General features: G+C 38.1%; 1 long non-coding RNA gene across 1 annotated transcript; it reads right to left on the bottom strand.

Annotated features, from left to right (window-relative positions):
- Positions 1-2,049: 2,049 nt before the first annotated feature.
- Positions 2,050-25,686, bottom strand: LOC137844069 (uncharacterized). The gene is made up of 3 exons (XR_011089796.1): positions 25,590-25,686; positions 4,113-4,198; positions 2,050-2,962 (listed from the first exon to the last, which is right to left on the bottom strand). It is a non-coding gene; the product is annotated as an uncharacterized lncRNA (long non-coding RNA).
- Positions 25,687-26,036: the final 350 nt, after the last annotated feature.

Genomic DNA, 26,036 nt, shown 5'->3' on the forward strand with positions numbered 1-26,036 from the left:
TGATAGCAAAAAAATGTTTTTTTCCTGTGCTTCAGAAAAAAAAAGAAAAAAGAAAAAAAAAAAAAGAAATTTCTGAAGAATGCAGGCTTCTACCCTGCATCTAAAGATTACATTATATTACAGGCTTTGTTTTATGAAACAAAAAGTGGTATACAACAGAATATTGCGCAGATATTATACAACAGAAGTTTCTTGCTGTAGTGTTTGGAAATGATTGGTATGTCTAACCATTTGAAAAAATGATATTGATAAACTATTCAGCCATGATCTTTATGGCAGACAGAGAACTGGCCTTTTTAACCAAGATTTTAATAAATGTCAGCAACAAACGTACTGTGTGCAATTATTATATCATTAGGTGAAGATTAGTGCCTGATAGCACTAATTCATGGATATGTGCTAGTATTTCTTTTAAATTTTGGCTTTTTTTTTTTTTTTTTTTTTTTTTTGCTAAAGCAAAAGCAGAGCTTCTGCTACACCGTCTGCTCTGTTTATGCATTTGGCAACTTCCAATTTACAAAGAACTGTTTCCCCCTCTGACATTCGTCACCCTCTGTTTAAGAAAATATTACTTCCAAACAGTCCTGGTCAATATTCAAGCTGTGATGTTTCCTGTTATTTGTAGCTCTCCGTAAGTCTCTACCAGCATTTCCAGGGAAGGTTATGTTAATTAACCAAATCCCAAGCCTCAGTCAGCAATAAGAACCAGCATGTGTTTTCTAGGTATAATTAATGTGTGATCAGTTTTGCAGATGATAGAAACACTGGAAATACAGACATCCATAAGTTTGAAGGCAACTGTAAAGGAGGCAAGTGCCATTAAAGTAGTGGGAGCACAGAGTCAATAGAGATGGGATACTAATGGCTGCAACATTCCCCTCAGGAGGGAAATAAAACAGCTCTGATACACAATAGATGGGAGAGCAAAAAAGTAAACAAACAAATAAAATGTACTAAATGCTTTAAAATAAATTAATTTCTAACATGTCTCCTTCTTACTTTCTTAGGTTTGGGATTACTTAATTATATCTTTTTCCTGTATTTTTTTCATCCCAGAGGTAATGGTGATCCTCTTACTGTAATGTAGATGATGAAGATTGAGAGGAGATATTCTTCTGCTTGAAGTAACTAACGGCTCTTTTCTCCTGCAGAAAGCAAGATGGCTTAGAATGCAGATCAGGAGTAATACATGTTTTCTGGGACAAGCAACAGTTTAAATCTCATTCAATTTATAGAATAGGTTGAATTCCACCTCCTTGTACAAATCAAGTGGTATTGTGCTAACGAGTCATACTGTTATGAGCTTGAGAAGCAGCATGAAACAACAGCATTCACTACCTATTGCTGGGTCTAATTACTGCTCATTACCATGTTCTTTTTATTTTCTTTTGTAAAAGTTTATACCTTAAGAAGAAACAGCAGGGTCAGCAAATGACTCACGTAAATGCTCTGCAGTAAGGCGTATGGCATGTCTTGAAGCCTTTAAATGTCAAAAGCTCTAATGTTTTATTTATAAAGCAGTTTTAACAAGTATTATAGAACTCTGTGGAAGCACCGTCTCAAAGCAAGGTCATCTTTCCTAGTTTTAGTATCCACACAGTAGGCACATTCTATATGCCCTAAAAAATTAAATGGGATCCACATCCTCATCAGTGTGACCCACTCAAGGCATCATAATGTTTTGTGGTTCAATGTGCATAGTTGGCTCTGCAAGTCAACTATTATGTATTTTGAAAATGAAATAATTTGAGGAAGTGGTTTTAAAAATAAATAAATAAATAAAAGCGAATCTCCCAGAAATTCAATACTAGCAGTCAACAATTAGGTAAGAATGAAAAACACTCAGATCTTCGTGAGAAAATGCTGAGGAACATATTTTCTCCACTTCTTTGATATTGTGCATTCTACTCCATATCTCAGACTGTTTTTACATTTCAGGTAATACCTACCTGTGGCTGAATAATGCTTAACCAGTAGATGAAGATTTGAAGATCCTGTGTGCAAAGCCTCCCAGTGAGTATGAGAATAAATGCATCAAGCCTACACTGTTTTGTTTTTTTCTTCTGGGAGAATGTTAGCTGTAAATAAACATTATTTTGGTCAGAATTTTCCCTAGGGAAAATATATTTGCACACAATTATTCTCCCAGGGGCGGGGAGAGGAATATTTTTTACAACATCTTTCTCATCTTTCAAGGGAAGCAAATGAGTCAGTTAAGAAATTTTCTTAAACAATTGTTATAGTTTTATTAGTTGGAATATCTTTGTGTATATATATATATATATAAACTTATTTTACATAACAACATTGAAAGGATATAAGGAAAGATCTCACTGTTATTAATTTTCCCGAGGTTATTGAAGAAACTTTGTTTTGGTTAAGTTTACATTAAAAAAATAAATAAATAAATAAAATAAATGTGTTTTTCTGTCTGTTGGAGAGCTTCAGATATCAATACTTTTAGGAGTTTATATAAATTGATTTTACCAAGGCATAGTGCTGCATTCCAGGTGAACTATGAGTTTCAAGCATTGTGATATTTCATTTCAGGCTATAGTAATCTACATGTTTAAATAAATAAATAATAATAATAGAAAAGACAGAAATATTTTAATTTCCAGAAATTGATCCCATTTCAAGGCAAGAATGAATTTAATGAAAACAGAATGAAGATTTGACTATAATTCCTATCTTAAAAAAAAAAAAAAAAAGTTGAAAGCTGCATATAGCAAAGTATAAACATTAATTCTTTGAAGACTTCCTTTAATAACATTTCAACTATGACACACTGTTAAGAGGTGGGTCAGCTTGTCTCTGCTTCTTCAGTATTTCTGCATAGCCCATCTCCAGGAGAATCCATTGCCCCCCTTGACCTCCCAATGAACTTGAACCCAACATAAGGTTTCCGAAGTGGAGACGAGTATCACTGTGGGGAGTCCAGGATCCAGAGGTAGTCTGGTACCTATGGACACAAAGGCAACTATAATTTTACAACTGCTCAAAGACCTTGGTCAAACCAGGGTTATATAACCCCAGCGATGCTCATTTTGATTTTTGGTTCCTCATCTGATCCCATCTTTTCCTGATGGTATTTAGTACAAAATTCCCTATATGGAGTTCTACATCTTATTATTAACGTGCTTTTCTTCATATATCACAAATCATTTAAACAATTCACACTATCAGATTCCTTAATAAATAAACTATCAGCACTGCTTACAGATTTTAGAGGTGAATTTCAAATAAATGATAATATAAAAGCTTACAGGTAAAATTAATCTTTTGTAGTTTTCCCTCCAGTTCCAACTGCAGCTATAAAGCTGCATTTGTTCTACTGAGAGGTACTGCATGAAACTGTAAATCTGCAACACTCTCAGGCTGCTCACTTGGGAAGTGAACTAATTTGTTGACATGAGTGGGAGGTTTCCATTAGCTTCAGCCCCATGACTCAAAGAATCCATCTCTGGAGTCTCTCTGACAACTTTTTCTAAGCAGGATATAAAGGAAAGCTGAATACAGAAGATAAAGTTTTTGCAATATAAATAAGGTGAATATGCTTGAGTACTTTTTCAAAATAGTGAGATAGGTGAAGAGAAGATATGCGTTTTTTGTTGTTGTTTTTGTTGTTTTTTTTTGGCATGTCCCCAGTGTCAGGGATGTTGGACTTTTCTTCTCTGCATTTTCTTTGGGACATTGTATTTAGACTTACAGAATAAGACAAGACAGATTATGTTATGTTAACACCAAGATCTCTTTGGTGTTAACTTCTCATGCCTCTTTGTTTCAGTGACTGTCATGCAGAGCTCTGGCTTGATCCATTACAACAGTGGCCAGATGTTGTTTGTATCTGTATCCCCAGAACCGTGCATTAAACAAGTACAAAAAAAAAAAATCAGCTTTATTAAAAAAGGCCTGAAGAACCATCTTTACAGAATGGCTATCACTCACCCATTTGTACTTTCTTCAAGTCTCAATTAGCAAGCCTAAGCAAATGGAATGTCATCATGTAGAAGAATATTAAACAAAAAAAAACACAGAGGAAAGCTTCCTGCAGCACAGTCCTCCAAGAGTTCCTGCTTCCAGGATTTCTCAACCCACATGCTACATCTTACTTTCTTAATGAAGGATTGCCACTTTCCTGGGGCCACCAGAATCAAGAACTTATGGAGCTCAGACATCTCCAGCACGCAAGAGGAACCTAGAGGAAACAGAACATCAGAAGATAGGATAGCAATCAATCTGAGAAAATTTACCTAACATACAAAAAGATGACAAAACACAGAAGCTAAATTATACATTCCATGAATTTGCGAAGTGAGACAGCAAAAATGTCAATGCAGTTTCAGTGTTTGGTGCTTTGGCAATAAGGTATAGAGTGAGGAGGCATGGGGCATTTTTCATGGTGGTTCCCTTTTTCCAGTAAGCTCCAGCCAAGTGGGCTGCTCTTTGGGGCAGGACTACAGGCACATGCAAGGATATGCCTCCATAGACTTAGTTGTAATTTTTTTTTTTGAAACATTTGTTTTATTTTGTTTTATTGTTTAGCAGAAATAAGCTAAATGAAGAGAGTTCAGAGAAAATAACAGTAACTGTGTATTTATATTCAAGGTATGTAATGGTAAAAATAAAGTAAAAAAAAAAATGAAATCTAGGAACAGAGGAACAGATTGGCAGAGATGGACATTGCCACATCTTCAGAGAGGTGAGAGAGCTAAGAGAATTCATTCAAGATAAATACTTTTCCTGATATAATACCAAAGTAATTCAAAGCAGATCTGGCAAAACACAAGGTCAGTACAAAAAGAACTGAAAAATAAAATAAGGTCCAAAGTGGGAGAGAAGGTTAAAGTTAAAAGAGGGGAGAATGTGATGAACAATGATGTGACTGTAGGAATAGGTGCTAAAGGTTGAATCTAGTTCCTTAAAATTAGAATGGATGAAGAATAATTTCACATGCACAGTGTCACAGACTGGAAGAAAAATAAAGTATTTTCTTCATAATTTCTCTGAACTGCTCAGAATCTCTCTGGGGTTGGGGAATAACGTTGATCCATGATAGCTATGAAAAGAGTAAGTCACAGAACAGGTCTTCCTCATAGTGACAACGACAGAGTCACTAGACAGCAGGACCTGTTACACAGCACTGTCTAATGAGTGGAAGGAGCTATTAATTGATTAAAAATAAAAATCACTTTAATGCCAGTGGTGAAAGGAGGAAAAAATGAATAAAGATGAGGTAAGGATAAATAGAAGGAAGTAGAATCAGTAGATTCCAAAAAATAAAAGTGATGTAATCTTGTTGTGAAAAAGAAAAAATGTTCAATGGCTTTACATACTTGAGCATATTAGAAAAGGACTGAGTTATGCTTCTAAAAACCCAGTATTTCCCCTCCTTCAGCCCTGGTGTCCCAATGGTGAAATATTTAAAACAGTGGTAAACTGCGATACTTTTGAGCCATGTGTTGTCATTCCTGCAAAAACGCACTAATAACTTTAAATTCTCTTTAAACAAGTTTTTATAGAGCTACTAACACCAAGTACAAATCATAAAATGAGCAAAGATTAAATAAAACATCTGCAAATGTCTTTCTGTGCCTCAATGCCTTTTCAAGAAGTGTCCAGGCTAGAAAGAAGAGCAATGTGATAACATTCATCCTGAGACATGTCAAACTTCTCAGCACACATCTGAGCCCAAGCTTTCCCAGAATTTAAGGGAACTCAGTTCTGAAGCAACCTCAGATGGGTGCTGGCCCATCGTTATGCTTTATTCTGTCTCACATAAACATCAGGCAATTAAGTAAGTACTTTACCTTAAGTTTAACACACATGGAAAATACAGAAGAAAACTGCAACAGCTTGAAGAAACTATAATCAGCCGCAAGCAGCTGAGGGTTTGGATTACGGGAAACATCAAACTGGAACGGGTTGATTCCAATGAAACTCTTTACAGTTGAGAAGTTCTCTGATGTGAAGTTCAGGTTTTCAGAGTTGTTGGGCCTAAAGGTGATGGTTGGACCAGAAGCTAATGCAGAGTGTTGTGAAAAGGAAATATAATGACATTTACATGATAAACAGGCACATGTATGGAACAGATTAACTGAAAGTAATAAAGACCCCAGAGAACACCAGATAAAGATACTTGTGGGAGTATCAAAACAAAATCTCATCTTGTTTGTCTACTGATTTTTTTCCATGGGAAAAATAAATAAACAAACAAATATATAAATAAATAAAACTGTAACTGCTCTAGTATTACCTTTTCTCCTTTAATCCTCCATTATCACACATGCACTTTTTTCCCCTGTATTTCTTCTGGGGCTTGACCAAAGCACCTGAAATACTTTTATGAATCTGGCTGTAGTTAGTGATATTTACTTACGGAGTTCATATTTTAGGAATAAGACAACCATCAAAATCCATTAGAAATAATCATACCCCCCCAAAAAATATATGACATTGAGTGAAAATCTCTTCTAACTTTCTGTGAGTCTTCCAGAAATATCTGTTCTTACCCCTTTTCTAGGAGGGGCATTCAGAGAAATCAGACTATCTCAACATCTACAAAAGTCTTCTTTTGTACCACACTGCAGGTGTAGACTAATGCTTTCCCTCATCTCCAAACCAACCTCCCTGCCAAGATCCTGAACATATACAGATTGTAATCAGGAAAGGACACATTGTTGGCATCAAGAATATCCATCGCTTGGGACAAAAGAGGAGCCTTGTCATTGCTCTAAGAAAATTAACAATTTTTTTTTTTTTTAAGTTAAAAAGTCCAACTGCCTTTCTTGTACTTATAAATATGTCCCCACCAGAATCCTCCCCCACCGTTTTACCTCCTCAAACATTATAGAGCACAAAGGATGTTTTCCTGTGACATGTCCTAGTGTGAAGATACTGAACACTGGGTTGGAGATACTGAACACTGGGTTGGAGATGAGAAGATACTGAACACTGGGTTGGAGCTTCAAGAGTTCACCCATTGCAAGCCTGGCTATCTCATTGCTATTTTTCTTCTTCATGTTTCTCAGCCATAAGATGGGAAACCACAATCCTAGCCTCACAGTTGATGTGATTAGGGTAATAGGGTTCAGTCCAACTACAAAGACAGAGCCTGACTTTGTGTTGCATGCTGAGCATGCTGAGGATGCTAGGCATCAGTTTTGCTTTCATCAGAAGGTAAAAAGAAACACGTTGCTGTTGCTGCTGCTGCTGCAGCTGCAGCTACTGGGACTATTACAAAACACCTGCCCAGCCATCAGCAGGACAAGCTGCACCACTTACTCTCCTCATATCAGATTAAGCACATGAGATATGATGTATTTTTGTAATATTAACACAGAACAATACATTACAATAGTATAGCATAAGCTGTATGATGTATAAAATAGCAACACATATAAATCACCTTCTAACAGGTAATATGATGTATGCCGTATTGCAGTATATCACTCTATAAGCAATATATATACACTGCATAAGTGTATTTTTTTTTTAATATTGTAGCTGCATGAATTTTTTCAGATCATGATGTTTCAGAAGTTTTTAAATATAAAAAGTATAATATAATTTTTCCATACATTAGGCAGCCTTTACAAGATAATTCTCGTTAAGAGGAAATGTTTGAAATTTGTCATGAAAATATTTGTAGTACTAAGTAATTAACAAAAGCTTGGACAGACTGAAGCATAGGATTGATTTCATTGCACAGCAAAAGCAGAGGTAAACAGCAATCCATAACTGAAAAATATACGGAGGGCTGACAGCAGTGGAGGGGGGTTGGAAAGGAGGTTGTTTGGTTTTCTTTTGCACAGGACACGCATTATTACGTATGAATCCTTAGAAATACATGAGACGTACTTCAATACACCAGGCAGATTTATAAACCAGGTTACTGCATCTGAAATCTAATTTTCACATCTGCTTCACTCTAAATGCTTGCTGAGAGATAAAGCATTGGAATAGTGATTACAGAGAGTTTATGCCAAAAGCAGGTTATACTACTCGTAGGCATCATAAAACTACATACCATGGCTCCTGCTTTAATTCTGGTAAGCGCATCTTTCATCCACTGATGCAGTTTCCAGATGCCATCACTGTCAGTCCATTTGTTATTCCCTCAGTTCCTCCACCCTGGCCCTGTCTGAATGGTTGTTTTTTTAACATTGTCAAGGGATTGCTAGTACTTCAGAAGCATGCACCCCCCACGCACACATCCTGTAGTTTCTGCTACACATGAACAGCTGTTCCCAGAGATGTGGAATAGCAGGAGACATGCATGGGCTTCCATTTTCTATGGCACTGGCCTCTGCTACCCTGAGCAGCAAAGCCAACAGGATTGTTTCACTCCAGCAATGTCAGGTCAGCTGCTTTTCTCCCTAATGCTGGACAGGGCAGGAAGGCAAGCCAAGCCACTGTAAAACAGAAGCCCACCACATTTCATGAAGGAAATTGTCACCTCCCAGTCCATTAGTCTCATTCTGGGGTCTTGCGAGGTGCTTGTGCAAACAATGGGAAAGTGAAAACAAAAACCGATATTTGAACACAAGCAGGACACTTTGCAAACTCAGAGGAAAAGTACATTTTTGAGTAAATCCAGGTGACCATCTGTAGCCAGGGTCAGCCACAGAGCCAGAGCTACTGACACAGGTATGTGCAGCTCACAGCATTACCAAATGGCAACACTTGATCTCTGCTCACCTTTCTTTCAACCACCAGCCCCTGCCACCAGAACTGCACTGCACTGGTCTCTACCCCTGGTCAAAGTGGCTTCAGGTCCTAAGATTTCATTGAGAAGTTAGGTTTCTAGTATTTATAGTTACCAGAATAAAAATGAAGCATATGCAAACCAGAGAAGTCTCTTGCCTAATTTACCTCAGTGCTGAGGAATTCTAAGTCTACTAAGATTATTTATAGACAAATATTCTTTTTTTATTATTCAGCATTTTTGCAATCCAAACTTTCTCTGGTAGTATCCTAGCTTCCAAAATCCTAAATGCCAAACTCAGAACTACATTTCTCGACAAACAGAACTGTGTAATTATGTGCTGGCAGTTATTTCAAAGTATTTTAAGTACCAGGAAATGTGGGAACAACATAAATAACATAATACAAAAGAAAAATAATATGAATCACACAGTGCATTTTTTTTATGTTAGCTATGCAAAAGTGTTCCAGTTTTAAGTTTAGCTGAAACTGTTGCAAAATTTTCTTTTAACTGATCTGGAGTACCATCAAGAATAATATGCCTTGTTACAGAACATAAGTCAAGGTGAGACAACTGACGCAAAGTCTTAGATGTTATTCCTGTCTGTGACTGTCCATTTCTGCTTTTCATCCTCTGCCTTCTGGATACAAGGGATTTGTTCTGGCCAAGCAGAAGTTGTCTTTTCCTACAGCCTGCACTACTTGGGTGGAAACTACAGTGTCCTTGCCAAGTGGTCTAAAGTCCGAGGACTTGTTCCAAGTGCACCAGAGTTTTCCAAGAGGACATCACCTCACCATGGAGCTGTTTCCAGAGTCCCATAGCAGCGTGACATAGGAGGATCCCTGACAACTGCTCTTTCAGCTTCTAAATATGGTTTGAAACAAGATGGATTTGTACCAGAAGGCAAACCATCTGAATTTAGAATATTATCAGTAGTTTTCTAATAAACTAATGATTTTGGCCTTTTTTTTTTTTTTAAAAAAAATGTAAGATACAATAATAATAATAATAATAAAATATCAGTAATTATATTTGGAATTGGTGGAAGAACAAATACTTTAGAGAAAGAGGAAGTTTTCCTAATAGTTAAAGAACTTTTGGCTTTGTATCCTTGTGGTGTAATTGCCTGAAGTAACTAGGAAAATAAAACTAACATTCACATTTTTAAGGAAAAGGTACAGCATTGAAGAGGCTTTCAGGGTAGGGCATAACTGCATTACCTGAGCATTCCCTAGGCTCCCAACCTTAGACGCTATCGCGCTGGGGAAACTTGGTGTGCTAGCTCTAAGGAACACCACGGAGCGTGGAGTGGAGTGGAGACACCACAGCTAGGCTCTGTAACCAGGTGGGGACTCGATTGTTCTTGTGCACAAAGCTGCACTTTTTGCCACCCTGAGCCAAAGACCTGTCATGTTTTGACAAATGCTGTACCCTAGTGTACTTTTTGCTCATTATAATATCATTATAATACCAAAACACACCTCCATCCCAAAAGCTACCCGCCTCCAAGGTGCGACCACCCCTCACTGAGCATGCGCTCTGAATTTCTCAGAGCCTATTACTTTAAACAGAGACGGGAGAACTTTTCACCAATCATAACTAAGATATGCTTGAGTCACTCAAGCTCCACCTAAAAGATAGAAAATAATATAAATTGGCCCAAGAGAGAGGGGATGTCAGGGAAGATACCACTGTCAGAGGAGATACCATCCCAAGGAAATACAACATTCTTAGGACCTCCTGACTCCTGGGATCAGTCAACGGGCTGAGCCTCTCTTCCCCCCCCCCATTGGGACACCTTTGGGTGAGATCTGAATACTTGCTTATAAATCTCTATAGAGTCTTTGATCCTTTTAACGTGTTTATTTCTAGGCTGCGCACCTGTAACACCTGTAACACCTGTAACATCTGTAACACCTGTAACACCCATAACACCTATAACACCTATAACACCTGTAACACCTGAATATTTCATGCATGCTAGCTTGCTTTTGCAGACAGTCACTATCGCCGGCAATCCAAAAGAACGTGATTATCTGTTGCTGTAATAAACCATACTTGATTGCATTGTGATAGCTCTCATTAAGTGCAACTAGGGTAAAGGTGTTTATCCGTGATAGTTCAGTGTTCTGAATCCAAGCAGACCCCCAGACCGTTAATGCGTTGTTGGTGAATGTCTGACTGGACCCCCAGACGGTTAACGTGTTGTTGGTGAATGTCCGACTGGTTCAGTACCCGGAATCCGACTGGGCCCGTAACGGTTAATCAGCTACACCCCTTAACGTGACAATCCTGGCTGTAAATATGACAACAACTATAATTGTTAATGATGGAGAAAGCTTGAAATCTTGCAAGATGCTCTTCCATACTTTCAACCATGTGAAACCCCTATTCTAAGGCTCGATTATTTCCTTTCTTAATGCACAGCATGCAGCATGGCAATACATGGACCAATATTACACATTTCCTTTTTCCACTCTTTCCTCCCCACTTTATCAAAAATAACAAAATGAACACCATCTCTTGCCAGCCCCAAAACAGGCATGATCTCTTGGGCATTTTGAAACTCAGAACATCTTCCAAAAATAGCGTAGGGAGACTTGAATCATGAGGCAAGGAGATGAAAGAAATCTCCAGGTAACTCAACTTATCAACATGGCTGATAACAACCACAAAATGTCTTAAGTGATGGTCAAAAAATAAGGCAGACAAACCAGAAATCATAGATGAACAGAAGAAAGACAAGTAGTATATCCTGGAACCTTTAGTTTACTGTGCAGATATCCAGCCTTAACATTAACTTTGTTCATTTTTTCAGTCTCTGTTGCTATGTGGATCTGGCTTTCTTTCATTTAATTACTTGCAACTACTGCAAACTGAAGAAAACCATCAGATGTCAAAAGACTGAAAGAAAATGACAACAATTTTCTATTCCATTCTGTCCTCCTCTGGCTGCCGTGACAATGTTTTATTAACAATATTTTACTAGTGGAAAAAAATGAAAATGAAGAGCTTGTGGCTGCGTCTCAGCTGTAGAAGAAAAGGAGAGCAATGGTAGCCTAAGTGGCCCCTTCTGCTTCTTTCAAACAGCTTAGAGAAACCCAGAGGGAGCTTCCTCCAACAACAAGGAACATAACTTGTACTATAAGGCTTATAGCTTCTCCTAACCCTCCCACACACACAAGGGGAGCTGATGAATAGAGGTGAAGCTCAGCGATACCCAGGATTTATTTCCTAGCATCACAATATGTCAGAAGACAGACAGACAGGCTCTTGTGCTTATTACAGTGCCAAATGCCACAGACAAGCTGAGTAAACAGGGACAGGCTAAGAATTTCTGCAGATGAAGACTCCTCTCCCTCAATTTATAGTATAAGAGCAGAGTCAAACCAGAGCTGCTCTGGCCACCTTAGAACTGCAAAATCTCACACACCTGCTCTTCAGCCACCCATAATGTATCTAACAGGCTGCTTCTCAAAATTCCCAGCACAAGAGAAGTTTCCACAGAACTGCACTTTTCATTAAAATACAAACAGACAGACCTCACCACGTCATCACAAATCCTGTGACATCTGTATCTCTCCTACCTCCATTATTAGGAAAAGTTCTTTTCTCTCTACTCTTTACCTTTCCCTGTCCGAAACATAGAACTTCAGGCAAACATTGAATGCCCTTTGAATTTGGGGGTGAAAAAGATAACCATCTCTCTTCTTTTATATCACTTTGCAGGGAGGAAGGACACAATATACATGTGTTTTTAAATAAATTACTATGGTACAAAAGACAAGGAAGAAAGCTAAATTTTCTAATTTATTTTAATTTGTGAACAAAGTGGGATAAAGACAGAGATATTTTCCAGAGACACCTGCATATATCATAAAATATCAAATGTAAAATATACAGATACAATATCATCTTCAACTGTTGTGTTTTTTTGTTTTTTGTTTTTTGTTTTTTTATTATTATTATTTTATCATTCCCAATACAAACAGTTCTGTGTAGTACTAAAACTTCCCATCTTTGAGAAAAACTGTTGTTTATACAAGGCAGTTACACAACACTAATGTATCCCTTGTTATGTTTTTGGCTGTTTGGTAAAAGCTAAAGCACACAAACCTTCGTGCTTCAGATGAGATCTGCATTTTAACTTTCCACAGCTGGGCACTGTTTCATTGGCACATATTTCTGCAGACTCCAAAGAAGAATCTAGTAACACCTGTAACTCTGCAAAAGAGGACACACGGTGCAGACCAAAACACAGAAAGGCACAGATGCAGATGCTTCTGTGTGTGTACATGGCACTAAACAAATGCAAGTCATAAGTAGCTCATTTGGTCTGCTCAGTGCCTTTGAAATAAAAAGCAGCTCTAGATTCAGATTTTGAGTTATAGGCAGGCATTCAAGGATGTTCAGACTGTGGATTAAGTTTAAACCTTTTGCAGAGAAAGTAAGATGGGAAACAGAGTTTCTTGGAAGAGAGGAAATCAGAGTAAATCAAATGCTGAATTAAAGGTTCTAGTTGGGGGGAGCAAGAAAGCACTCTTAAACATTAATATCATGACTGAGTGCTAATCTGAATTATGAATGTCTAAGGAGTACCTGAAATTATGAACAATGTGAGGGATGTGAGGAAAGAATCTTCATGAACAACTGGACAACCCATGATGCAGTCAGAAAATCAGAGCACAGAAGAATTTAACAAAAAAATAAAAATCCTTGAAAGTTGAGACATCATTTTGAACCAAACAACAATATTGCAAACTAGTTCCTGCAGATACGTTTCTGATAAAAGGCAATATTCCAGCATTCCATCACACTTCTTGTATGATTTATCTCTTTGCTAAGTGAGATGCACATAAATGAAGAGAATTCATTTCACGAGACTACAGCCACATACATCTTAGTTGCTTCAAGCCCATGCAAAGACCAGGAAGGAAAAGATCATTAAGGGACAAACTTGCACAGGGCCTTATCTGCAGGGCAGGGTCCAGTCCTCTATAATTAGGTTGCATGAGTCACTGTGGGATGGTGTTGGGGACAGGTGTACTCAGGCTCCTTTACCTGCAGGAAGATTCTGTATGAGCAGGCAAGATGCATGGTGAGGATGTCTGAAAGCAAGGAGGAAGAGCTGCACCATTGTGTCCTGCTAACCTGTGCGGTAATTGAGTGGCATCATTAGCATAAAAAGTCAGTGTATGTAGGACCTTTGTTTTCCTTTTAAGGGCCAGGAGCCAGCTCCCACCCCAGCCAGTAAGCGTAGCTGTCAACTGCAGAAACTGAGCTATAACTGTCTTAAAATAACACCCCTCCTCTCAAGATCTGGTGCAGCATCATTCCCCACTCAAAAGCTGTTCATGAGCTTCATGAAAAGAGCGAAGACTATTTGTATGAACCTTCCAAATTTATTTAATGCTTTGCCAGCCTTCCTGAGAGGAAGGGCAGCAGAGTTCTGGAAGTGTTCTGCTATATGTTTCAGGTTGAGTTAGCATAAGGAAAAACTCAATTTTCAAGATGTCTCTTCCCTCCTTTTTGTCATGATAGCCATATCAGCTGAAAAAGCAGATTAGGAATGTATGATGGAGCTCCCACAGCTGGGGATGTTCAGATCTGAGATTCTGATTGAGAGTCATAGAGCTAAAGCAAACATGAAAAATCAAGAACTAGGATTGTGCAGCAGGATCCATCACCTAGGGTTATGCCGATCCAGACACTTCTATCTGGGGATAGCTTTCATCTATAATTCTTGGGGAAAAAAATTATACAAATAGAGACAAGGCAATCTTCCCCCAATAGAAATCTCTCAACTCCTTGCTTCAATCCTTTATTCAAATCTTACTTCAAGTCCAAACTTCATTTGGGTTTAAAACAAATAAGAGAAAGAATCAATATATTTCAATATATCAGCCTTTTGCTCTTGCATCTATTCTGTGCTCCACTGAAATGTGTAGAATATGTGTCAAGATAACACAAAATGACTGTTCTTCCTCCCATGCTCTCAGCAAGACAGGAAACACTGTGGCCCCATGAGAATATTTTTTAAAAAACAACTGTGGCTTATCCTGCAAAGAGCTCCATGGAAACATAAATGGAACTCATTGCTGGACTGCAGCCTAAAGCTGGGGTTTAGCTCAGTTTTTTTTGAATTTGTTCCTATTTTGTCCCAAACAGCCTACACATCTCTGGTACAGCTCTGCTGGCCTGTCAGAAGCTAAGCTCAGTTCTCCAACTTCTTTTAAAACAAGATGCCAAACAGCCATGAAATGGTAACGACTTTCAGTATGTGACCCAGTAACCTACAGGAGGAATGCAGGTAAAACTTTGTTGACTGATGCTGCATTATGTAAAGCCAGGATCAGATAAGTGCTGGTATTTTTTCTATGCTTGCCATGATGAATAAAAGCACACAAAGCTTTATTTCAAAATATAAATGAGGTTGGACTGAACAATTCCTGTATTTCTTTTAAAAATTACACAGTTGGAAAAGAATTGTCAATCAATTTTATAGGGAACAATGAATGCTAAACCTCATTCAAGACTGTTTCTGTACTGGTCTTAGCATAGAGCGCATTATAGTGATTCACATATCAGGTGGTATCTTTATGCCCTGTTCTTTGAATGACTTCATCTTTCATGCACAAAGCCACAAGAGAATCCTGGAAAACCTTTTCAACTTGTTGATCTGAAAGAGTGTTTGAAAATCAGAGAAGCCTAGTTATTTCATATCCTTGACTTCATTATTTTACAAAGTACTGCTGCATGTGTTCCATTTTAACCAAGTAGGCCCTGGAAAAGTATAAATATGCCACTCAGTATGCAAGTTTTTTTTTTTCCCTGTCTGCAACAAGATGTTCTGCCAACTGATTCACATTTGCATGACACTGTAATATTTCCATTAACTTGGCTGATAAAAGTTTTGAGTGTCTGAACATGCTGGCAACCTTCACAATTTTTAAAGAAACTTTGGCCTATCTCTTTTTGACAGGGACGTACAAGGACAAACCACCAACAAAAGTTTAAAGGACTAAAGGCCCAAAACAGATCATCGTGATTCAGAAAAATGTTAATTTTAGTTTAGTTAGCCTCACGTTCGCTTTACGTAGGAGAACAATTTATTTTATTTATTTATTTTTAGCATTCAGCTGCTCTAAAAGTTTTGAGGAAATCAACATTATAAATGAAAGGGACATCCTGTGAAAGTTGGGCATAGAACCAGAGGATCGGTTGCGGTCATATAAATGAATGTAGTACAACCCAGTATTAGCCAATAAGACAAAATTAGAGTCAAGCGCTGAAAGCAGCCAAAGGTCAGACGGGCAATATAAAGAAAAAAAAAAAAAAAAAAGAAAGGAAAAAAAAAAAAAGAAAAAGACAATCCCAAACAATTCATACTTCTAAAATTCTAAGAGAAGCTGTAATATCATGTACATAGAAATCTTACCCCATGTGAGCAAACAGGGTCCACCAAAACAAAGTCTCATCCCTCAAATACAAGGTGCCAAAGAGACAGAAATCCATACCATACAGAAAACTATAAACAAGGAAATGGATACCTCATAGCCTAAAGGTAAGCAGGATGCTAAAGACTCTGCTGCTCTGAGCAACAAGGGCCAGAGAAATCACACAGGGTCATCAAAATCAAGAGGAGCAGCACTGTTCTGTTTGTATCCTCAGAGACCCATTTGAAAATCAAGCTCCCCTCCTCTCACCCAAGAAAGGGTCATAAATGCTGGAATTGGGAAATTACATGTAGTTTTTCTCCTTCCAATTAAAATAAAATAAAATAAAATAAAATAAAATAAAATAAAATAAAATAAAATAAAATAAAATAAAATAAAATAAAATAAAATAAAATAAAAATATTTAAAATAAAAAAGAAGAGAAGAGAAGAGAAGAGAAGAGAAGAGAAGAGAAGAGAAGAGAAGAGAAGAGAAGAGAAGAGAAGAGAAGAGAAGAGAAGAGAAGAGAAGAATACAAATCTTGAGTTATCAGTATGAAGAAAATCATAAGTTCAGAACAAGAATGTTGAATGAGGACCTGTGCTGAGAAGACCAAGGCCCCCTGCCTTTCTCCTTACTCACAGCTCTGAAGCCCACTGACAGGAAGGGGAAGAATACTTCCTTTAGATTTCCTGCTGTTGTCAGGCAACAGTCCTACATGTTTTAATGCACTGATTAAGTGCCCCACTACTTAACCTTTAATTAGCTCATCACTGTCTCTCAATCAGTAATGTGCAGCATTCACAATTCTAACTCTGCTCTGCACAAAACTGTTCTGCACAGTATTTTGTGCATCAGTATTTGTAAGTGCAGGTTGTTTTCAAAACTAGTAAGTTTCAGAACTATGTGGGAGAGCTGGCTTTTTTTCTTCTGCAGGGTTATGCTGGAATAACTCTTGTGGCTTCTAGAAATGTTATAGAGATGAGAAATTCAGCCTACCCTGTCTCATAATAGGTTTTCTGTTTGTTTGGCTGGTTGTGTTTTGTTTTGGTTTTTAACATAAGGAACCGAATACCACTGCACATACATAAAAAGTCCTTTATTAAAAGCCCAGGTGCACAGTGCTGCAGGACATTTTTACCTGCAAAGTCTTGCACCCATGCACTGCTCCACGTAACATAACAGAATCTCATCGAGCACGACTGATCTTACCACACAACTGGGTCCTATATAATGCAATCTCTTGGAGCCTGGAGCCACATTTTAACTTCAGAAATAATTTTAATGGTCCGCAAGGTCTGTGGCCTAGAGGTAGAAAGCTTTATTTGCCTCTTTTCTACTTGCTCTCCAGAAGAGACCTTGCCCCCACTGTAACTGCAGATTGCACAGAGATCATCCCAGGGATGAATCTGCTGCTACTGCACTAAATCCACCTTGCCTTACTTAAAGAGTAGGAATAAGAGTGTGGCTTTAACTTGGCTTAAAATACCACTGGTAAAACAAATGTTCCAGAGCTCTGATCTGTGATTATGCAAAAGCTCTACTAGGAAGCAGTTCAGAGGCTCATGTTCTTCTCCTCACTTTGGGGCAATATGATGCCCCTGTTAATTTAAGCCACTTTGCCCTTTAGGTTTATGGTTCCTCATGATCTTGCCACTAATTTGTTCACACTGTTCTTAGAACTGCAAACAAGCCTGTGAGGGACTGTTTCAAATGTCTTTACATTCCCATACCAGTAACTCAGAGCAAGAATAGTTCCAATGTATCTAAGAGCAGTGTTTAAAATCTGTAACAGCAGTGGGTGAGAAAGAGCTACGTCTAATGAGCCTCAGCCCACTAGAACATATGTTTGTCAGTAACGCAGACTAAGTGCCAGGATTTATTAAGAAAATTATTGTACAGCCATTTATTGAGTCTCCAATAGTAATGACTGTGTGAAAGCAGATCATATGCAGAAAGAAAAATCAAGAAAGAAACCACATTGTTCATATCTGACTGTTTTTATTTCTGCCATCTACCATCCGTTCTTTAGCACCAGCCAGACTGTTGTGTGAGATAAACCTTTTAATCTAGGAGTCACTGCCAATGAGGTCCTGTATTTGTGTCTGCAAAAGGGTCTAATAACAGTAAAGACATTTTAGTGCACACTGAAAACCAGAAAGAGAAATAAAAGAACTTCTAACCCAAGAGAGCATCTTACTTTATACCCTTTGGATTCCACAGGAAAGTATTTTGCACAGTTCATGGAAGATTCCAACTAATATTTTTCCAAATGATATATAAATAATCCACCTGGAACACTGTGATATGTCCTGATGTTTCACCGACTGTTCAGAAATCTCATCTTTTCCAGCACAAATTCTGCAACATCTTGGAAGGCTTTGCCAGAAATAAATGGTTAAAAATAAATAGACAGCAGTATTCTTTTCACAGGGATGTAACATCCAACAGGGAAGCAAAGAATGGCAACATGAACAATGGTGTAAAGAACACCTTACAGCACTACAGCTCCATGGTGTGGAGCCCATCCTTCTTGAAGTACCATGGTCAAAATTTAACATCAGTGAACACCTACAATGAAAACCAGCCTTCATATTGTTTTAGTTTTGTACTGAAAGGCTGCGTATCTGCTGCAAGCAGAGTATCATCTGCCTCATCATTGGTTTAAAATCATTCTAACCACTATTGTAAAGAAGCATTTTTTAAGTTAACAAGTTACCTTTCAAAAACTTCTCTGTTGCAATCTTAAAAATGATTTACAGACAGGTAGTCCCAGCTCCTTATTAACTAATTTTAGGCACTTAACTAGAGTTACCCTGAGTATCCTAGGAGATAATGAGGCACCTGCTGACAGCAATTGAGATCTTACTGGTATGAACAACTTTTTTTCTCTCTACCAACTACAGGGGAGACTTAGGACAATTATGTTCCTAACTGAAGTGCATCAATTACGTACCTAAAGATAGGCAAGATGAATACAGGCCTACAGAGCTTAACATTTACAGAGAATCAGTGCACCTAAGGTGCTTATGTGGACAGGTCATTCTTGAAAAAGGCTTTTATGCCCCATGTTGGGTCTTTAGGTACCTAATTCCCACAAAATTCACCAGTAGCTGGTGAATAACTACCTTTAAAAGGCCTTTCCCCAAAGCACATTTGAAAACAGCACCTCTGTTTTTGACCTGTTTTGAGTGGCTGCACACAGCAACAGAGCAACTGAATATCTAAGGAGAGCAGCTAACAAGTTACAGAGGGAGATGTAGCAGCAGAAGAAAAAAAGCTGCATTACTGTGTCAGATTTTACAGCCCTTCTGAGGGCTCAGAAGAATCCTGCTGGCTTTATGTGATTGACATGATTTATGAAGGTCAAGGAGCTGTGAGCAGCAGCCCTAGGTAGATGCTACAGCTGACAGCGTTCCTCTTCAGTGGGAATGCAGAGGGGCACAAGCCAGTTACAATATGCAAAGTGTATCTCCATGATATGTAACACTTGAGCACTTTCTAAAACCATATTTGATAAGGATTTGAGTATTTATTTGCAAGGCAAATATATCCTTATTTTGACAAAAAGAATCTGCTACAGTCCCAGAAAAACCTTTCTAAAAAATAAATAAAGGCTCAAAGGAGAAAGCTAGAAGCACAGACAAAGTTGGTTATTATTTAGCACACAAAAATCAAGACAGAGTTGAGGATTTACCATATGAGTCCAGAGGACCTGATAATGTCCCATATGTAGTAATAATAAATAATTTTAAAAAAACTACCAACACCAAAACAAAACAAAAAAACACACACACATCATAATGAACCTAAGAGAACTCCATTGCTATATGCTATGGGAAGAGGTACAATTCTTCTCTCTCTCCAAAGATGGAAAGCTTAGACCTAAAATATGTCAGTTGTTTTTTCATATATGATTTTTTACAATAATGAGGTATAAAAGAAAAATGTGAGAAATTTAGGCAGACAAAATTAGTAAGGAACATCCACCTCCAAACTTCCTATTGCTTTCACCAAGAAAAGAGGAAAACATCTGTATTGCTGATAGTGGTCCCCTCCTCATTAACTTTCAAAGAGGTATTGTATGAACTTTTGATACATCTCCACCTAATCTTACCCTTAGCTTTAAAATACCCAGTTGTCAAATGCCAGATTTTCACTTCAGATAAGTCTGACAGAAGTGAAGTTTTTCATCAGTACAATCCTCTTTGCATACAATACTACCTGATGCAAACCACAGTCCTTCCCCATGCCATGCCATCTACTTGGTAGATTTTTATTCAACTAGTGGCATAGCCAAGTTGCAGCAGCTCCTCTTCCCAATAGCAAGAAGACATTGTTCTGCTTAGAGAACAGTCTTTCCACCTTGATGGAGTAGGTGAAAGATTCAATAACAATAGCAAAGATAAGGGTGGACAACATAGTGCAAATATGCTGAAGTCAACAATTTTCTTCTCTGCTAGCTAACCATTTTGCTGTCAGGTACTATTCTTTTACCATTGGTACACCTGTCATTGCCTCCTTTTGGTATTTCCTACCCCATCACATCCTTTGCGATTATACAAGTACCTTCCAAATGATATCTTCTACATGACTTTTTCATCTTAATTGCAGGCCAAGGACATGTACATTCAAAATATCCCATCAGAAATACCAAATATCATGGACAATGAGAGGAAAAAAGAAATTATGATTACTAACATCAGAAACATGCATCGCCTAATCAGATCACCATTGTTACTAACATTTAAGTAAAACACTGTGCCCATCTAACAAGCTGCTGATCTCACATCTTAGGTGGACACATCTTCTGTATGTGGTACAAGTCTGGTGCTCTAATGGGTAACGTGTCCTAGGACACATTGCAAGGCAAAGCGGAAGGCTGACTTGACAACTTCAGGTAGCTACTGCCAATATTTGTTGGTAAAAGTGGTAGACAGAAGGCTTTCTAAGGAGAAAAGCCAACTTTATATGAAATAATTTATCACTAATTTGAAAATATTCCATTTCCTGTTAACCAAGACACAGCAAAATATGTTACATTGGACACGTTCCTAAATGAGGGGAAAAGATGAAATGGGCATCTCCTTAAGTTACATTTCCGGGTTAGATTTTGATTAATTATGCTTATTATTATGCCTGAGTCAAATTCCCGCACTCATCCATGGAAGATGCTATAGAAGCCTTTTTGATCATACAGTTGCAGTGTTACAGGGTTCTGTGGTTTGCAAGTGCATGGAATATTGGGAAATGAAGTAAACATGGTTTATTTACAGTGGTGTCAGCAGTCAGGTCTAGAAGAGACAATGCTTCAGTGCAAGGCTGTATTAAATATTACTGTATTAAGTAAATACTGAATTTTAAGAGTGTGGTCCGTTTTCTTCATTATAACATCTGATATCTGAGCGTAGTGAACAAAAATGCTATAAAGAATCTATGGTCCAGAGCAGGTTATTCTTTTACAGAAATAATTAATAACTAATATTCTGTGCAGCTCTCTTAACTGTTCTGGACCCAATATTTCCCTTCCATAAAGCAGAGATTGTGTGTGTTACTCTTGTAAAGATCACTATGGTGATGAAAAAATATTTCTCATACTTAATCCATCTTCCCAGTGAATATTTTCCTTTAGAAAAAGATTAAAAACCTAATGGATACACAAGCTTGATATAGGCTCAGCAACATTTTCTTTCATTATGGAAGACATAAAACATATGCTCATGTGGGACACAGGTTATGGCATTACCTCTGGTTTCTTTTTGTAAATTTGCACTCTGCTATAAATTAGAGGCCTTTCAGTTCTTTATCGAGGTTTGTGGTGGCCTCTAGTGGTGGTTGTGTGAATGGGACATATCCCTCACCCAGCTGTTCACAAGCTGAAATATGGCTATGAACAAAACAAAACACAACAACCAAACAACAAAAAAAAAAATGTGTTGCAAGTTGTGGCTCCCTGTAGTGATAGTTTTAATTTAAAAGAGGGAGGATTTAAATTAGATATTAGGAAGAAATTCTTTATGAAGGTGGTGAGGCACAGGAGCAGGTTGCCCATAGAAGATGTGGATGCCCTGGAGGTGTTCAGGGCCACGGCCTTCAGGCAACCTAGTCCAGTGGGAGGTGTCCCTGCCCAAGGCAGGGGGTTGGGCTAGATGATCTTTAAGGTCCTTTCCAACCCAAACCACTCTATGATTCTACGAAACCGCTTCATTTGTTCTTCAGTTCTTTGCAAACAATCTAATCTCTTTCCTAATATTTCTTAACATTTCATCTCAGTAACCAAAAATAGGCCTTCTTTCCATCAGCTTTCCTTAACGTCTTCAGGGTGTAGGGCTTTTAAGGTGAAATTCACTCTGAAAAACAAATCCAAGGATGGCCTTCAGTAGTGGAACACAGTCTGAGCATGCCACCACACAGAGCAGCCACAAACATGTTTTTAGAATCGGATTCTCTTCATAGAATAAATTATTTTGAACTTCATTCTTTACCCTGTCTCCTAAATATCTCTCAGGTTCATTTCAAAAGCATGACACTATCCTCTGTTGCTGGAAGTACACACATTTTCCTCTAGGGAACACCTTTGCATAGACTGTCAGGCCTTAATGGCATCTTCGCCAGGTGCCATTCATTTCTTTCTTACCTACTTTGAAATCTCTTTCATAAAGAGACTTTTGTTATCCAAACCAGGAGTCTCTTTGCTATACCACTGCACAAAATCTTTCAATAGTTTCCCCTCTTCTTTCTCTTCCCCTCTTCTTCCCCACTTCAGACCTAAAGGACAGGCCTCAGTCCCATGAGAGGCCCTAAAACTGGCAGAGTGCTGAGGTGAAGACAGCAGTAACAGCAGCAATCGCTTCAGACACCACATTATCTGTGTTCAGTGGATCTGATAAAATCCATTCCTGGCATGCTTGCTAGCAGAAATCAATCTTTACAGAGTGTTTGTTAGAGATGTTTGAACTCGACATGCTCAGAAAGGACCCAATGAAATACGAATATATTTGAAATTCAGAGAAGTTTCTTCTCATTTCTTCAATGGCTGTTTCAGAACTCTCACTCTACTTATCTTTTTAGTTTTTAATCTCAAACTCAAAACATTTAACAGTCAATTAAAAATAATTACATCCTTTCATTCAGCTTTTCAGCTGTGTTCCCAGAAGAGGCTAATGCCTCAACAGAGGAAGCCACAGAACAGCTTCAAAGTGAGTGCTTATGTGGTCTGGGAAACTGAGGCACAGAGAGAAGATCACACAGATACGATGTGACAAGGTCAGAAATAAAACCCAATTTTCCTAATTCCTAGGACCCTGTCCTAATCCCTGAACACATTCCTTTCCTTGCAAGGGGTATTTCAAAATGAACCGTTAAATCCCACCACCGTTCTCATCTTTCTCTGGCCAGATGATATCCCATGTTGCTTTCATTATTGCTTTGTGCTATCCTTTGGCTCTCCTGCTCCACTCCAGCTCTCTTGGCTTGGCCCACAATCTCTTCAAAAGCACAGTGCAAGTATTATTTCTGTTTCATGCAAAGCTCTCCTGAATTTGTGGCAGGGAAAAGGCTGCAGAAAAACTGTATCGTGTGACTCCCAAATGAAACCAGCTGCCTATTATTTCCATGCCTGTAACTTTAGACCAAATTATGTGAGCTGGAAAGCTAATCTTTGGCCACCCTTTGACAAAGAGGACCTTTTTTTTTTTTTTTATAATCATTTTTATTTACATTTTGGGTTGGTAGCATAGAAATTTGATCACAAATATGACCTTGTTGTTATCTGCTCTTGCTTAGCCAATTTTGCAGGTAAGCTAATTACAATAGTGATATGGAATATTTGCCTTAATATGTCTTTAAACTGTAGCTGCTGAGTCTACTAACAGTAGGTCTATGGTCAGTGACAAACATTAACAGGTCACTGAGATCCAGGTGCTTGTGACAATTGATAGTACTTGCAAAGTTTTCCTGCAGCCTTTACCCTGCTTCCTGACAAGGTGTTGAGATTTCACACCAAGCTCCATGGTATTGTAGACTGACCATTTCTGGAAACCACAATCCTAGATCACCTCTAGATTAGGTATTACCTAGAGGGGCGAGTGTAGATATAGCGTTAGACTAGAGAAGGATACCAGTGCCATGGGATCACTGAGAGTAGCTGACAGTCACTATTGCTACGAGCCTCTCTATCAAACCAACATTGCATGTATTTTGAAATCAGTTCTCACTCAGTGCAGAAACTGTCCTGTGAAACATTACAGCCAGCACTCTGCAAGGTATAACAGTAGCTGATCATAACTGTCCCTTCAGTTTTTAATATACTTTTCTCTTGAGCCTATATATTAATAACGCAATTGCTCATCTTGCAGTTTCCAGTGCCTTAATTTACTTCACGTCAAGCATTTTGGAAGTGAAGATCCTCCTCCATTTTATTTTATTCTCAGTGGGTGGACAGAGCTAGTAAAAACTTTAGTAAAAAATTTATATATTTTTTTTTCCCTTCATGTTCTGCCTGCCTTACATCCTACACTTTATTCTCAGTTGTTCTACCTGTTTGGGGTCTTGCAAATGACTATGCCTGCCAGTTAATCGATACTTGTAAGAATATTTTTCAAAGTTAGGCTCTAGTGGGTGTGAATGCATGAAAGTAGCCATAACATAGCAGTACTTAGTGTCTGTAACCAAAATCAAAACTTCAATGCATTAGGAATTGAACAGCGTCTCTTCCATGAGTACACACTAAAAAATAAAAATAAAAAAAACAATGTCATTCATATCTTTGACCATCTGAACTCTTAAATTCAAATGGGTTGTGTCTATGGCACATCAATACTATCTGATCTGCAAGTGAATACTGTTTGTTGAACTTTTTCTCCCCTCAGCATTTGAAAAGCCATCAAAATGTAAAGGCCCACATATTCAACCCTCAAAAATGTAAAGTGGCTTATGCAGCCTATTGAGAAATAGATAACTATTTTCCTAAATAAAGCAACAGATTTCACGGAGATAAAAGTAATACCTTCTGCCTTTGGAGGAAGTGATGAGGATGTTTCACTGGACTATTGTGCAGTGAAATATTTACCACTGATGCTATGGAAAATCTGAAGATCTATAAATAGAAAGTGGTAGAAGCAGCATGTCTCAGTGCCAGCTCTGAATTGTTATGGTCTATTCACAGCCAGCATCTTGAGGCTCAGAATAAATCCTGCAATATACATTCTTCTGAAAGAATTCATGGTCAGGAAGAAAGCTGACTGGTGGTATGAACTAACTGTAAAACAAACACGTGCACAAATCCTTGTACTCTTCTAAGGGTAATGGATTCAAATCTAGTTCCATCCAATTATTTCTTCATTTTCAGAGGGCACGGAGGAATGAAAGTATTCAAGCTTTATCTTAACCCTGCCAGATCTGCATAACAGAAAACGGCTTATAGCTTAAGGCAAAAACATACTTACTTTTAGAATCTTTGGCTTCCTGGCTGCAAATCTCATAGGCTCTGAGGTTCCCACTTCCTTGGCCTGCTTAAGTCTCCACTTCAGCAGATCTTCAGTGTAACACATTAGTGAAAGTGAAAAAACATTGACTAGCTAGCATGGCAGGCATGCAACAAGCCCAGTGTCTCATTTGTAAACCTGGTACTTCAGAGATCTCTCTGGCTTTAAAAAAAAATATATATATATACGATTTTTGGAATGTTGTATTTCTGATTTTTCATTTAGATGCAGAATAACAGCAACAAAACCTAGATCTGAAAATCCTAAATTATATACAAGACTAATCTCACCACATCTGCAGGTTTTCTCTTAGACATGACTCAGAAGAAAGGTCCCAGTTCCTCACAATTCTCACAGACTTTGTTTTCCTCAGTAGTTTTGCAGTAGACAGAGTTTTAGAATTTGGTT

This window comes from Anas acuta, chromosome 1 (genome assembly GCF_963932015.1).
Source record: "Anas acuta chromosome 1, bAnaAcu1.1, whole genome shotgun sequence".
Classification (NCBI taxonomy): Eukaryota; Metazoa; Chordata; class Aves; order Anseriformes; family Anatidae; genus Anas; species Anas acuta.